Source organism: Gavialis gangeticus, unplaced genomic scaffold, assembly GCF_001723915.1.
Source record: "Gavialis gangeticus isolate Ggan-Ray unplaced genomic scaffold, GavGan_comp1, whole genome shotgun sequence".
In the NCBI taxonomy this organism is placed as follows: domain Eukaryota; kingdom Metazoa; phylum Chordata; order Crocodylia; family Gavialidae; genus Gavialis; species Gavialis gangeticus.
In genome coordinates, this window is record NW_017728996.1 from 38,941,213 (window position 1) to 38,953,218 (window position 12,006).

A 12,006-nucleotide genomic window follows, 5' to 3' on the forward strand; every position below is an offset into this window, starting at 1 on the left:
TAGCCTCTCCTCATAGGGCCTGCCCTGCTGTCCCCTGATCATGCGTGTGGCCCTCCTCTGGACCCTCTCCATGCTGTCCACATCCCTCTTGAAATGCGGCGCCCAGAGCTGGACGCAGTACTCCAACTGCGGCCTGACCAGTGCCGCATAGAGGGGGAGGATCACCTCTTTGGACCTGCTCGAGATGCATCTGTGGATGCATGACAAGGTACGGTTGGCCTTCTTGACTGCCTCCCCACACTGCCGGCCCATGTTCATCTTGGAGTCAACAATAATGTTGTCAGTCAGAAGGGAATATGGACAGGGAGATGAGCATGTTTAGGGGCAGGAGAAGAAAGTGATCAGGGTGAAGAAAAGCAGGTTATCAGTCAGAAAGGGGTCCAGAAAGAAAGATTCTGAGCACAGCAATGGTACTAAGCCCCCGAAGAGCATAAGTCTCAGTGATGTCTGAAATAATGTGTGTGCCCCAGAATAGCCCTGGTTTCAGTATATTCTCCCTTAGTGTTCTGTAACTACTCGGTCCAGCAGTTCAGACTGGGTGTTAAATTTATTTACTTATTTTTTTGCCAAAAAGGCAGAAAACAGTTGCCTTTGCCAACCAGAAAAAAATATGAATTACACTAAAATAAAGTGCAATTTTACTATTCACTGCTGCAGAACATGATTTTATTAGATGTGAGGAGGCAGATTGCTCCCCAGTACTTTACTGAAGATTTCTGCAATTGCTAATTTACCTGCTGTTTGGGGTAAGGCTGTTTAATCTAGAAATCCATCATTAAGTTACACGTTAACATTAAAACAGGTCTAAGAAGACTAGAAACACAAAGAGTGGGTTGATTGAAATGATGTATCCAACAAGTGTTAAACATCAAACCACACTTCTTGGTTTCTTGTTTTTAAAGAAAAAGCTCTGAGCTTGGGTCAGCAGAGAATAATATCAAAGGCTTTAGACTAATTAAGAGAAAACCATAAGGCACAAAAGAATAGGCTAAGGAACATGAGAAGTGAGCACAAACACACTATTAAATTCACAGAAAGCTAAGTACCAGTGAAATATTGAATATCTGTGAATTTGTAAGAGTCATGAAGGAGCTTTCTTAGAAAGGCTCTTATGATTTTTAGACTTTATTTGTGCTGCATAACATAACTTCTCTGCTATTCATGTGAAATGTATGGAATTACACAAATGGAACATTTAACTTGCTTGAAAATTTTCCTTCTTCTAGCAGGAAATGCCTGTATCCACTACAAGGAGTCTTACTTGTGACTTACCTCTTTAGAGGCTAGAATCAAACTGGACAATCAAGACAAATGAGAACACCCAAAGATCTGAAGGTCTAGTCGGGTAATTCAAGGTAGACCTCTACAAAGTAGATTGGGAAGGCAAACCTAGGGCTTGAACTTGAAACACTAGCACCTACAGAGAGGAGCCCCGACCACAGCACTACCAGGTAGCTAGCCGAGGAAGGCAGGCACAGCCGGGCAACTGCAGGTCCTCCCGCGGCTCCTCCAGGTGTGTCTGCCTCTGCCCTGGTGGGGGGATCTGTAGGAGAAGCCTCCATGGCTGCCCTGCCTGGCTTCATCTCCTGCCCAGCCCCAGCCTCCCAGCACTTAACAAAAAAAACCCAAAACCCCCACATTCACCAGCTATAGCAGCGGCTATAAGAGCTTCTGAGGGCTCATAGCACAGCCCCCTTGCGCAGCGTGGGGAAATGGGTGGCAGCAGGGATCGCCCCTCCAGCTGGCACCCACGCAGCAGCTGCCCTATGGCACAGGTGCAGCATGGCTCGGCAGGGTGCCATGCATTGTCTGGGAGCTGAGGCAGCTCCAGCAGTCAACCAGAGCCCAGCACCACTCCGCACGAGCAGCCCCAGCTCCCAGAGTGTGCAGTGCTGCACCTGTGCCATGGGACAGCTGCCATGCAGGTGCCAGGCAGAGAGGCACAATCCCCACTGCCCCCCACTGTGCAGGGGGGCTCTGCCAGGAGCCCTCAGAGGCCCTGATCACCGCTGCTGCAGCCGGTGAATGCCGGGCTTTTTTTAAGTGCCAGGAGGCTGGGGCTGAAAGTGGGGTGAGGCTGGGCAGGGCAGCCATGGGGGCTTCTCCTGCGGCTCCTGCAGCTGTGCCTGCCTCTGCCCCGGCAGGGGGAGCAGTGAGAGAAGCCCCCATGGCTGCCCTGCCCGGCCCCAGGCTCCTGGCACTTTAAAAGGAGGGCTGGGGGCTCTGCCAAACTATTCCTAGGGGGGCACCTCCAAAACATTTCAAAATGCCTGAAACATTTCCGAAACGTTTCAGATGGTTTTGTTTAGTTTTGGAGATGTTTCAGAGCCTTCTGTTTCATTTCAGATTTGGTGTTTTGGGCACCGAAACAGGCCAAAACACCTCCAAAACAAAACAACTGCCAAAATTTCACACAGCCCTAATGGTTCAGTATTGCTTTCTTGGGCCTTTTTGCTTGTTCTTGTTTGCTCTTGTTCTTGCCTGGACCACAACCTAGTCTTGACCCTTACTTTGATACCCAGCTTTGACCCTGGCTTCCACTATGGTAAACCCCTCACCTCACATAATCTTCTTAGACTGACTGCCTATGCCTGGTATACCCCTACAGTATTCAATTGAGGAAGAAATTCATATGAGCACATGCTGCTGCATAACTACTTAAAATTCAAATACTGAGGGTTATTAAGAAGGTCCCCAAAACTATTAAGTATATAGAAAAAAAACTATGGAAGAGACTTTCAAGAGTTTAAGTCTCCCTCAGAACTATCCGGCTGGCACAAGGACTTATTGTATCTATAGCCTTTCTGTTAAACAAAAGGAAATGCTCAGGTAAAAAATTCCTTTTTTCCACAGGAAAATACATGTGGAATGTCCAATAGCAGCATATCACCAGGACAGGAAATCAAGGATGCCTACGAACTCACACGTGTCACCGAGTGAGCATAACATTCAAATTTCTTGGCCCAGTGGCAGAAACAGAGGAAATCTGCACATTTTATTTGTAAGATTTAGTGAAGATGTGAAAAACATGACCAGATGGATATATCTTTGCATGTTGGCTACAATCCTCACTGGCTGCGAAATAATGGACATGAAGGAAAAGAGTTTCAGATTTTGAAAGCTTCTGAAATGTTCAATGTTGAGTTCAGTGTTGAATGTTAAAGCACTTCTGACAAAAACAACATACCAGGATTGCATGTGTAGTTTTTTTTTAAAGGTGCTTTACCCCTGGACAAACACAAGAAGGAAATGTAATCAACTTTCTATTACCAGCTTTATGTTTGGAATAAGGATTTTTCCCTTGCAATGAGGTACATGATCACTGTGTCCCAAAAGAACCTTAGCTTCTTAAACCTACTCCTTGCCAAACTGACACCAACCAGGATGACAACCTTTTAAAAGCAAAATCTACCAGTGCCTCCAAACAATTAAATTCTTCCTAGGAGTATCTTATAAAACATGTGCCTCTTAAGGGTGAGTTCTGGTGTAATTTGAAAAGGCTGGCAGTGACAAGAAATCATCTTGATGAGCAGACAGACAAGACAGTCTTACATCGCTTGCTATCTCCAGTGAGCTGCAAACAGCTATCACCTGGATTTTAAAGCCTGAGGTTTAAGATCTGTTTTAAGACCTGCTTTACGAAAAAGTTGCTTCACCTTTTTATTGACTGGATTTATTAATACTAATAATGTAATGCTATACCACACACAAAGAGCCAGACCTACAGTATGTCTTTTTTGTTGACTACTTTCTGAAAGTAGATTTACATTTGTACCTCATATATAATGCGATTCACTTTTTCAGGTTTAGCGTTCTGCCTTTGAGCAGAGGCATGGGGGAGCTCATTGGGCGCCCGGGGTGAGAGAAGGGTTGGGATATATGCTAAGCACTGTAGACCTGAAAGGGGACAGGGGAGAAAGAGGAAGGGAAGGCTGATCTTTCCAGGTTACTGCTGCCCCTGCTGCTTTCACAGCAGCAGCAGATTTGCTCCAGCAGCAGCAGCCATGGGGTGAGACTCCTGCTCTGTACCTCCTCCAGCAAAGGCTCCGGGGGGGGTGGGGAGGATCATTATATCTGACATACTCATAACCCCGCTCTCCAGATACACTCCTTGATGTGACGCTGCCCTGCCCCCTGCCACAGCAAATACTCCTGGGGCAATTCTGGCACACGTCATAGTTGACATAGTTAACAGAACAAGGAGCAATTCTGTCAAGTTGCAGCAAGGGAAGTTTAGGTTAGATCAGGGGTTGGCAACATTGTTGGGCCAAGTGCTAAAAAAAACTACAACCTGGACTTCAAAGATACTGGCATACCAGAAGTGGAGAGTGGAGGAGCCCCAAGGGGTCCAATCCTTGTCATGGCAGCACAGCCCCTGCCCTTTCCCTGCCACGCTCAAGGCACGCATGCAGCTGCTTCCAGCAACAAGCCGAGCTGGGGCTGTGGACCCTGGTGCAGTCATTTGCCTCAGGGAGCACAGTGAGGAAGGGGCCAGGGCATGGAGCGGGTAGGCCCCTTCCCCTTTGCAGACCAGGCAGGGGTGACACACACAGAGGCAGCACAGGCCCTGCTGGGACCCCTGGGGCCACAACAGGGACAAGGGCCGTAGCTGAGGTCCGTGCTGTCCCACAGCAGTAGCGGGAGCAGGATCAGGGGCAGGGGCTGGCAGCACAGCTCAGCCCATCGGCGCTCATGTACGGGAGGAGGAGCCCCCAGAGCAGCTGCCCCTCCCACACCACCCCCACACACAAGCAACTTCCCCCAGCCCTGTGGCCAGGCTGAGAGCTGCCCTGCCCCATTCTCAGGGCCATGGTTCAGGCCTGGCACACAGCTCCCTCAACCACCATGCAGATGAGCTCTGTGGGTAGAGGAGACACAGACGAAGGCAGAGGGACCATCCAGCCGGAGCCCTCCTTTGCAGGGCTGCTGTGCTCACCCTGCCCTTTGCAGCTGGGTCTGGTGGGATGTGCCCTTTGTCCCCTCACTCTGCACCCCACCTGCCACATAGGAATGCCAGGCTTTGTGGGTATGCAGCCCCTGGCAGTGGAGTGCAGCCTTGGCCCCCTCCCTGCAGTGCTCCCCAAAGTGCATACAGGAATGAGCCGGGCCAGGACTTCAGACCTCAGTGCAGCTGCTTACAGGCTCACAACTGCCTACCACATCCAGCTCATGTTCTGGGCAGCTGCTGCCAGCCATGGAGCCCGGGCTGCTCACATCAGGACTTGCAGCCTCCCCACCACCTGCTGCGAGCAACCCAGACTCCATGGCCAGCAGCAGCTGCCTACAACCTAGGTTGGCGGTGGCATGCCAAGCAAAATGGCTTCATGTGCTATGCTCTGGCACATGCACTGGAGGGTGCTGACCCCTGGGTTAAATATTAGGAAAAACTCTCTCACTAGGAGGGAAGTAAAGCAATGGAGCAGATTACCCAGAGAGGCGGTGGAATCTCCATCCTTGGAGGTTTTTAAGACCCAGCTAGACAAAATCTTAGCTGGGATAATATAGTTGGGGACAGTCCTGCTTTCCACAGGGGATTGAACTAGATGACTTTCCAAGGTCCCTTCCACCCCTAACTTTCTATGATTCAATGCCCAGGGCTGGTAGCCTGCTTGTCCTATCTTAGTTACATTACTGACTTTGGGAACAGATCTTTCTTGTAGAGTGGTGGTTGCCAGCTGAATTAATTATAAGTCTGGGACCTCCCTGGACAAGAAGGGGTTGTACATGGTGGGTGAAAAATGTGAACAGAGACATAGAAAGTAGTTATGTTTTGGGTCATGTGAGGTACATGTTTGTAACTAAAGCCTTTTAATGTCTTCATCTGTAATTAGTATTTATCTCTCTGTTCCAGAAGTAAATAGGTCCACTAACTCAAGCCCAAATCTTTACTCTAAGGATTTGGGCTGTAGATTCCTTCTCCTGGATTCCCCTTTTCAAGAATGGTGTTTGAGAGATTTTATTCATTGCCTTTTAATTTGGAAACAGAGAAGATCAGGTGCTTATAGATAGTTTAAGGATCTGGTAAATCCTTCCTTGTTAATCAAAGCCAGTGCTAAAGAGTTGCAAGACACTACTAGTACATACTGGCTAATCAGGACTGGGACTGATCAGTACCCCTCAGCTAACTGAGGCTCCCAGCCTCCCGAGCACAGGGGAGTCTTGAAAGGTTCCCACATGCTCCAGAGGCTGGGCACTGGCCACACATTTAATCAGTCATGATAGGAACCAGCCACAAAGTGTAACATGTGCACGGGCGCACTGCCCCAGCTGGGAGTTCTGATCAGCTGATGGGGCTCCCAGCCATGGGAGTGTAAGGGGACAAAGCTTGTTACTTGCTGGTGCAGGGGCAGCCTGTGATCAGGAAGAGCAATTGTTGGGATTCTGCATCAGTTCCCATCGTGCCTTTACTTTAACATCTTTCAGGGGCCTTAGGAATGAATTGCTCTGAGGCTAAGCAAACCAATACTCTGTTAGAGATGTGTTCTTCTGCTATCCAAGGATTAAATTGTTCCCAAGTCTGACATGGATTTTCTATATCACCACTGCTCAACCTTTTAGGGCTGAGGGATGATGAGTGGTGTGGTGTAGTTCCATGGGCTGGATTAGACCCCACACCTAAGAATTGGCCCCATGCCACCAGATCCATGTACTGCCTATCAGAGCCCTGTGCCACTTACTTTGATCCTCTGCCCCCAAATGAGGGCCCTGCACTTCATCCCTCTGCCCTGTGCTGTCCCCCTGGGCTCCCTGCTGCCACATCAGGCCCTACACCACCTCCAGCTGGACTCCACGAGCCCAGGTCAGGCCCCAAGCCACATCCACATGCCAACCTAGTGTACCACCTAGGCCACAGGGCTCCCCACGAGTTCAGAAATTTGGCAGCAGAAGAGCAACAACTGCCACTTCCGGTCCTCTGCTGCACAAGTTTTGCACCCATGAGGACACCTGTGGGCCAGATGGCGTGGTTCCCACAGGCCGGGGGCTGAGCATCCCTGTTCTAGATCAATGCTCTCCAAATCCTAACATACTGGGGGAGTCAACAAGGAAGGGAAGACAGGGTTGATGCCTCCTGTAGTCTGGGAAAATAAACTTCGAGATGTGTAGAAATTCATGAACAACAGCATATCCACCCCAATTCAAGTCATCAAAGCCTTGCTATGACTGGAGAATGGATGATATTATGGCCACCAGCTTCTGAATCCTGTCTCCAATAAAACAGAAACTGCAGTGAAAGTGGGTATCTATGATGGGTCCCAGAAGTACACAGCCTGCTGATGTCATCCATCTCATTTGTGTTGACAAATTCAAGTTGTTCCAGAACAGAATCCGGAATGTCCAGACTGGACAGCAACTTCTTTTAGCTTTTTAAGGAAAGTTACTCTGATGAGTAGAAATGTCTTAGATGTATGTACATGAGCCACTTAATGTTAACTACCATTTTGGAAAACACCTCTAGAGAGTCAGACAGGCCAAAAAATAAAACAGAGAAGAGAATAAGGAAAAGGATCTCTCTTTGAATGACAGAATTGGCAAAATATCAGTGCAGCAGACTTATAATTTAGTTAACCAGACCTGAAACATATCATCTCCTCTGGAAGTTCATATAATAACATTTAGATATAGCAGCATTATAGTATTGCTGTATCCTTGATGGTCCAGGGAATATGGGAGAAGCAAGATTTGTTTGGTAAAACCCAAATAATACCGCTCCTCTTCATATCATGCTCTCCCTATTATCACAACTTTTAACATCAATGGCCAACTACCCTATATATTAATGCAAGAAAATGCCATTTATTGTCACACTAGACACTGTCACAAACAACTTGATATCGACTAATTAAGTGATCTCCACTGAGTGTTACTGCTTAATGTGCTTTACTGCTTAATGTGATAACTATCAAATGATATTCCAAGATCAAATCTGTTAGCAGTTCTGATAGGCGTGTAATTTGCTTTGTTGAAGAAATATCTCAAGACATACAAGAGCAAAAATAAAATCTATATTTTTAAAATGTTAAGATGGGCATTTAAGGTGCTTTTTCAGAGCTTGGAAATTTAAGGAACTTGCCTGGCCCTTTACAGCCACATGTGCAATCTCTCTTTTAGTTAAGTTGTAAAGGTTTGTATGATTTTTCGCTGCAATAAACTTTTAGGGTATGCTTGTAAAACTCTTCAAAAGTGGCAAACAGATTAATAAAAGGGTCAGAGAGTGGATGAGACACAGGCATAGCTCTCCCGGGGGCAGCTGGAGGGGTTTAAAACTCATCCACCTTTGTGTGTGGCAATATAATCTTTCCACCTTATGAACCAGCCCTGCCCCTGTGTGGTGCCTGCATGGCGCTACATGCTGCAGGCAACACAGGGGGTCAGACCAGGGCACTTCATGCAGCACACAGTGCCAAGCCCAACCCGCATGCCACAGGAAGCCCCAAAGGCCACATGCACATTGGACCCCAAGGCCAGCGTGTGCTGCACGTGGCATGTGAGGCTGGACTGGCCATTACCACTACATGCAGCAGAGGAAGCCAGCACTCTTTAATATACTGTACATTTATTTATATTCATTCAAAGAAGTTCCAGAAGTAGCTCTGCTTATAGCCTCCAAAACACCTGCCCCAGGATGTTTAGTAATGATATGAATACCTGTTTCACCTGGTGCTTGGCCTCAGACACAGGTGTGACATTATAACTGAGGGAGTTATAGGTCACTCATCTTACTGCAAGCCTCAAGATTTTCAAGGTGGGAGAAGTCCATAACCTCAGTAATAAAGAAAGCTCTCCCAGGACCCATGTCTAAATGATGTTCCTATTTTTTGAATAACAGTATCTGCTCATCTATGCATGGCTCCAGCCAAGTTTTGGAGACAGTTATTCTATAACAAAATGTGACATGACCTCATTTTCATTATCACATTACTCTTTTAAATGAAAACTTGCCCCACTGTCAGCTGAGCATGATTGTGTCAACTGTGAGCAGCTGGTGTACCAACTTCCTCTCTCTCCCACTACATCCCATATTACCTTTTTCAGCAGCTTATCCGAAAGAATAGACTGCACAATATTCATGAGAATGGTTCCAAAAGACCATATTTACTTGATTCCAAGGTGAGTTATTTTTCCCCATTCCACATGAGGGGAGAGGAAGCCTTGTCTTGGATGCAAATACTGGAGCTAGAACCAGAATCTGGGGCCCAAGCATTGCCTGGTCAGGGCTGGGATGGCTTGAGTTGGCTCATGTAATGGGGGAGGGGTTGCGTGGTCAGGTGAGTGCAGGGGAGACTGCAAGATGGATGTGGGGGGGGTGGGGGAGAGGGAGGATGTGCAGGAGAGACTGTGCAATGTGTGACCCAAGAGGAGTGTGGGGGAGACCACAAAGCAACAGGAGAGCTGCTGCAGCTGTGGCCCTGACCTGGAGCTAGCACCCACGCAGAAGCCACTGCCTCTGTCACTGGGCCAGGGATGTGGCCAGGGCTGGAGCAGCTATTGCCGCCTGACTGGATCCAGGGATAGAGCCACTGTGTGCTCCATGCCCTGGGCCAGAGCTGGAGCCAGAACCATTGCGTGGGGTAAGCAACAGCAGGGGTGGGTAAGGAGGGATAGATAGGGGGCAGGGGACAGGCAAAAGTGGTGAGGAGGGACAGGACCTGGCAGAGCAAGCAGCAAGGGAAACAGGCAACAGGGAGCACAGGCACCAGGCTGGGGGGCAAATGACAGGGGGGCAACCAACAGGGGTACAAGTGGGGGAGGTAAGGGTCATGGGGTCAGGCAGCAGAGGGGCAACGGTCAGGCCACCTGCCCCTGCTGATGCTTTCACCACTGCAGCAGGGGGGCAAGGGATAAATTTTAGATGACCATTCAATAATTGGATTCTATACATTGAAAGTTGTAAATCCAATAACTCGGGGGTTGTCTTACAGTCCAAGTTACCTTGGGGCCACGTAAATATAGTACCCCTCCTCCAAAAACTGATTCTGAAGTCAGTCTAAATGTAAGTCAAAGTCTGGGGTGACAGACTCCCAGAAAAATGAATAGTAGGATCCTCTTATATAAGAGGGCCATTTCTTAGATCCCTTGCTCTAGGAAGATTCTATCTGACAAACTGGAGTGGAAGAAGTCTCTCTGAGCTTTCCAAGTCAAATGAGGAGCCATTTTGACTCACTGAATAGCCTAGAGAGCCAAGCAGCATTAAATAAGATCATCAGTTGGCTGTTACCCACAACAGTACAAAGCAGAACAAGCAAGAAGCCGAGAAAATGTCTTTAGACAATCACAGCAGCAACAGTATTTCATTTTAATTTACTTGAAAGAATGGGAACAGGCCCAAAAACCTTGTGTTTTCCTGTTAGACAACCTAATTTGAAATCTTAGAGGCCAGTGGCCAAAAAAATCAGGCTGTCTCTCCTCCTCTCAAATCTCAACCAATTCTATCTCAGGTAACAGCGCTGCATCCCTAAATCCCCCTTTGCTGTTTCAATTGATTACAATGTCATTCTTCCTCACTTCATGTCCTAACACTCTTAGGCAGAGCTGGCATGAGCTCCAGTTGCTTTGTTTGTAATGAGAAGGGACAACACTTTACAGGTATTGTGCAATTAACTGGTTAATTGTGCAACTGCCTGGAGACCAGCTATGCATGCAAATTAGCTATCTCACAGTAAAAAGGTCCAACCAGCTACAAAGTTAGACCTTGAAAATGTGTATCAGCTTTATAGGTGACTGTTCTCCAGTTTTAATCTGCATCTGTAGCAAGGTCCCCCCCTGCAACTGGGAGCCCCATCAGCTGACAGAAGTCCCAGCCACAGGATGCCCAAGGTAAAACAACAAGCCCTGGGGATCATGGCAGCTGCCACAATCCCCTCCCCTGCAACTCCAGCAATAAACTGTGATGAGATCTAATACACAATCCCATAATCATGTCTCCTGCCATGCATGTGTGGCATGGCAGGAGATGCAACTGTTTAGATTGTGCATTAGATCCCATTGTACCTTTAGCTTCATGGGTAGAGGGGCCCTACATTTCAGTGACAGAGCAAATCCCACATTTCCTTTGACTACTTCACAAGTGCAGTATAGCTATTAGACCCAATATAACCACTCTGAGACAAAGCTCTCAAATTACACCAAAAATGGATCTAGCAAGCCCCACTGCACAGGGAGATGCATGTTCCAAGAAGGGAAGATTTATGGGGTCTGAGCCCTTCTCAGTAGTAACTCAGAGATCCTTGGAGAAAAAGGCATCGTGTAAAGGACAAAGTAACAGTTTATTACCTACAACCATTCAGAAACATCTTCATCAAAGCTTTAACGACAATACCAAAGAAAAAAATGACTGAAAAAATATCCCTCTTCAGCCTTGCCAGGACCAAACTCCAAATAAATTCAAAGAAAGATGTATATCTAACCACCCTGTGCCTTTGAACACCTGTAAACAAGACCAGGCAATTACTACAGACACTTATGCAAATGAATGTCAAGTTTCATTAGAGTTCAGATAATCTGTTAACGTTTTACCACTCAGTCAGTATACAGGTAGTCCTACAGCTCCCCAACATAGGACTATTAAAGCATGCATAGCCTTTTTAAGTAATAAGCTTTCATATGCAAATTATCCTTAAATAGTTGATTACTAGTAAAAATAAGACAATCTTCTGCATAAGATGCATATCTGCATTCTGGCAGCTGTTGGGAGTATTTGGGTGTTTGGATAAACATCCAAAAGCTTATCTGGTTATACTAAGACTACTCTTTCCATGAATGCCTGAACCCCCATTCTTAAATTCGTCTTCTTGACCTTCATTTGGCCTTGGAGAATGTTCCCAGAGGCATCCAGGACGTCACAAGATATCACACACATATGCATACCTTGTGGCATCTTTGAGGACATCTCAAAAACAGGGTGATGCTTCCCCCAATCCACTTGCCTTCCCCTCCAGCAAAGAGTTCCTAATGGAGCCCCCCTCACTACTCCACCCCCCCCCCCCCCCTTTTTTCAGTCTTTTTCAC

General features: G+C 47.2%; 1 protein-coding gene across 5 annotated transcripts in view; it reads right to left on the minus strand.

The window, feature by feature from the left end:
* Nucleotides 1-12,006, minus strand: part of APBA2 (amyloid beta precursor protein binding family A member 2) — a 342,515-nt gene that overhangs the window by 326,675 nt on the left and 3,834 nt on the right. For 4 of the 5 annotated variants that reach the window (XM_019504341.1, XM_019504342.1, XM_019504343.1 and 1 more), the window contains exons 1-2: nucleotides 5,429-5,442; nucleotides 1,273-1,363 (exon numbers count right to left, since the gene is read on the minus strand). The exons of the other annotated variant lie outside the window; for it this stretch is intronic. The gene's annotated coding sequence lies outside the window, so the exon portion shown is untranslated. Of the gene's footprint in view, nucleotides 1-1,272; nucleotides 1,364-5,428; nucleotides 5,443-12,006 lie in introns of those variants that run through there. 5 annotated transcript variants of the gene reach the window in all.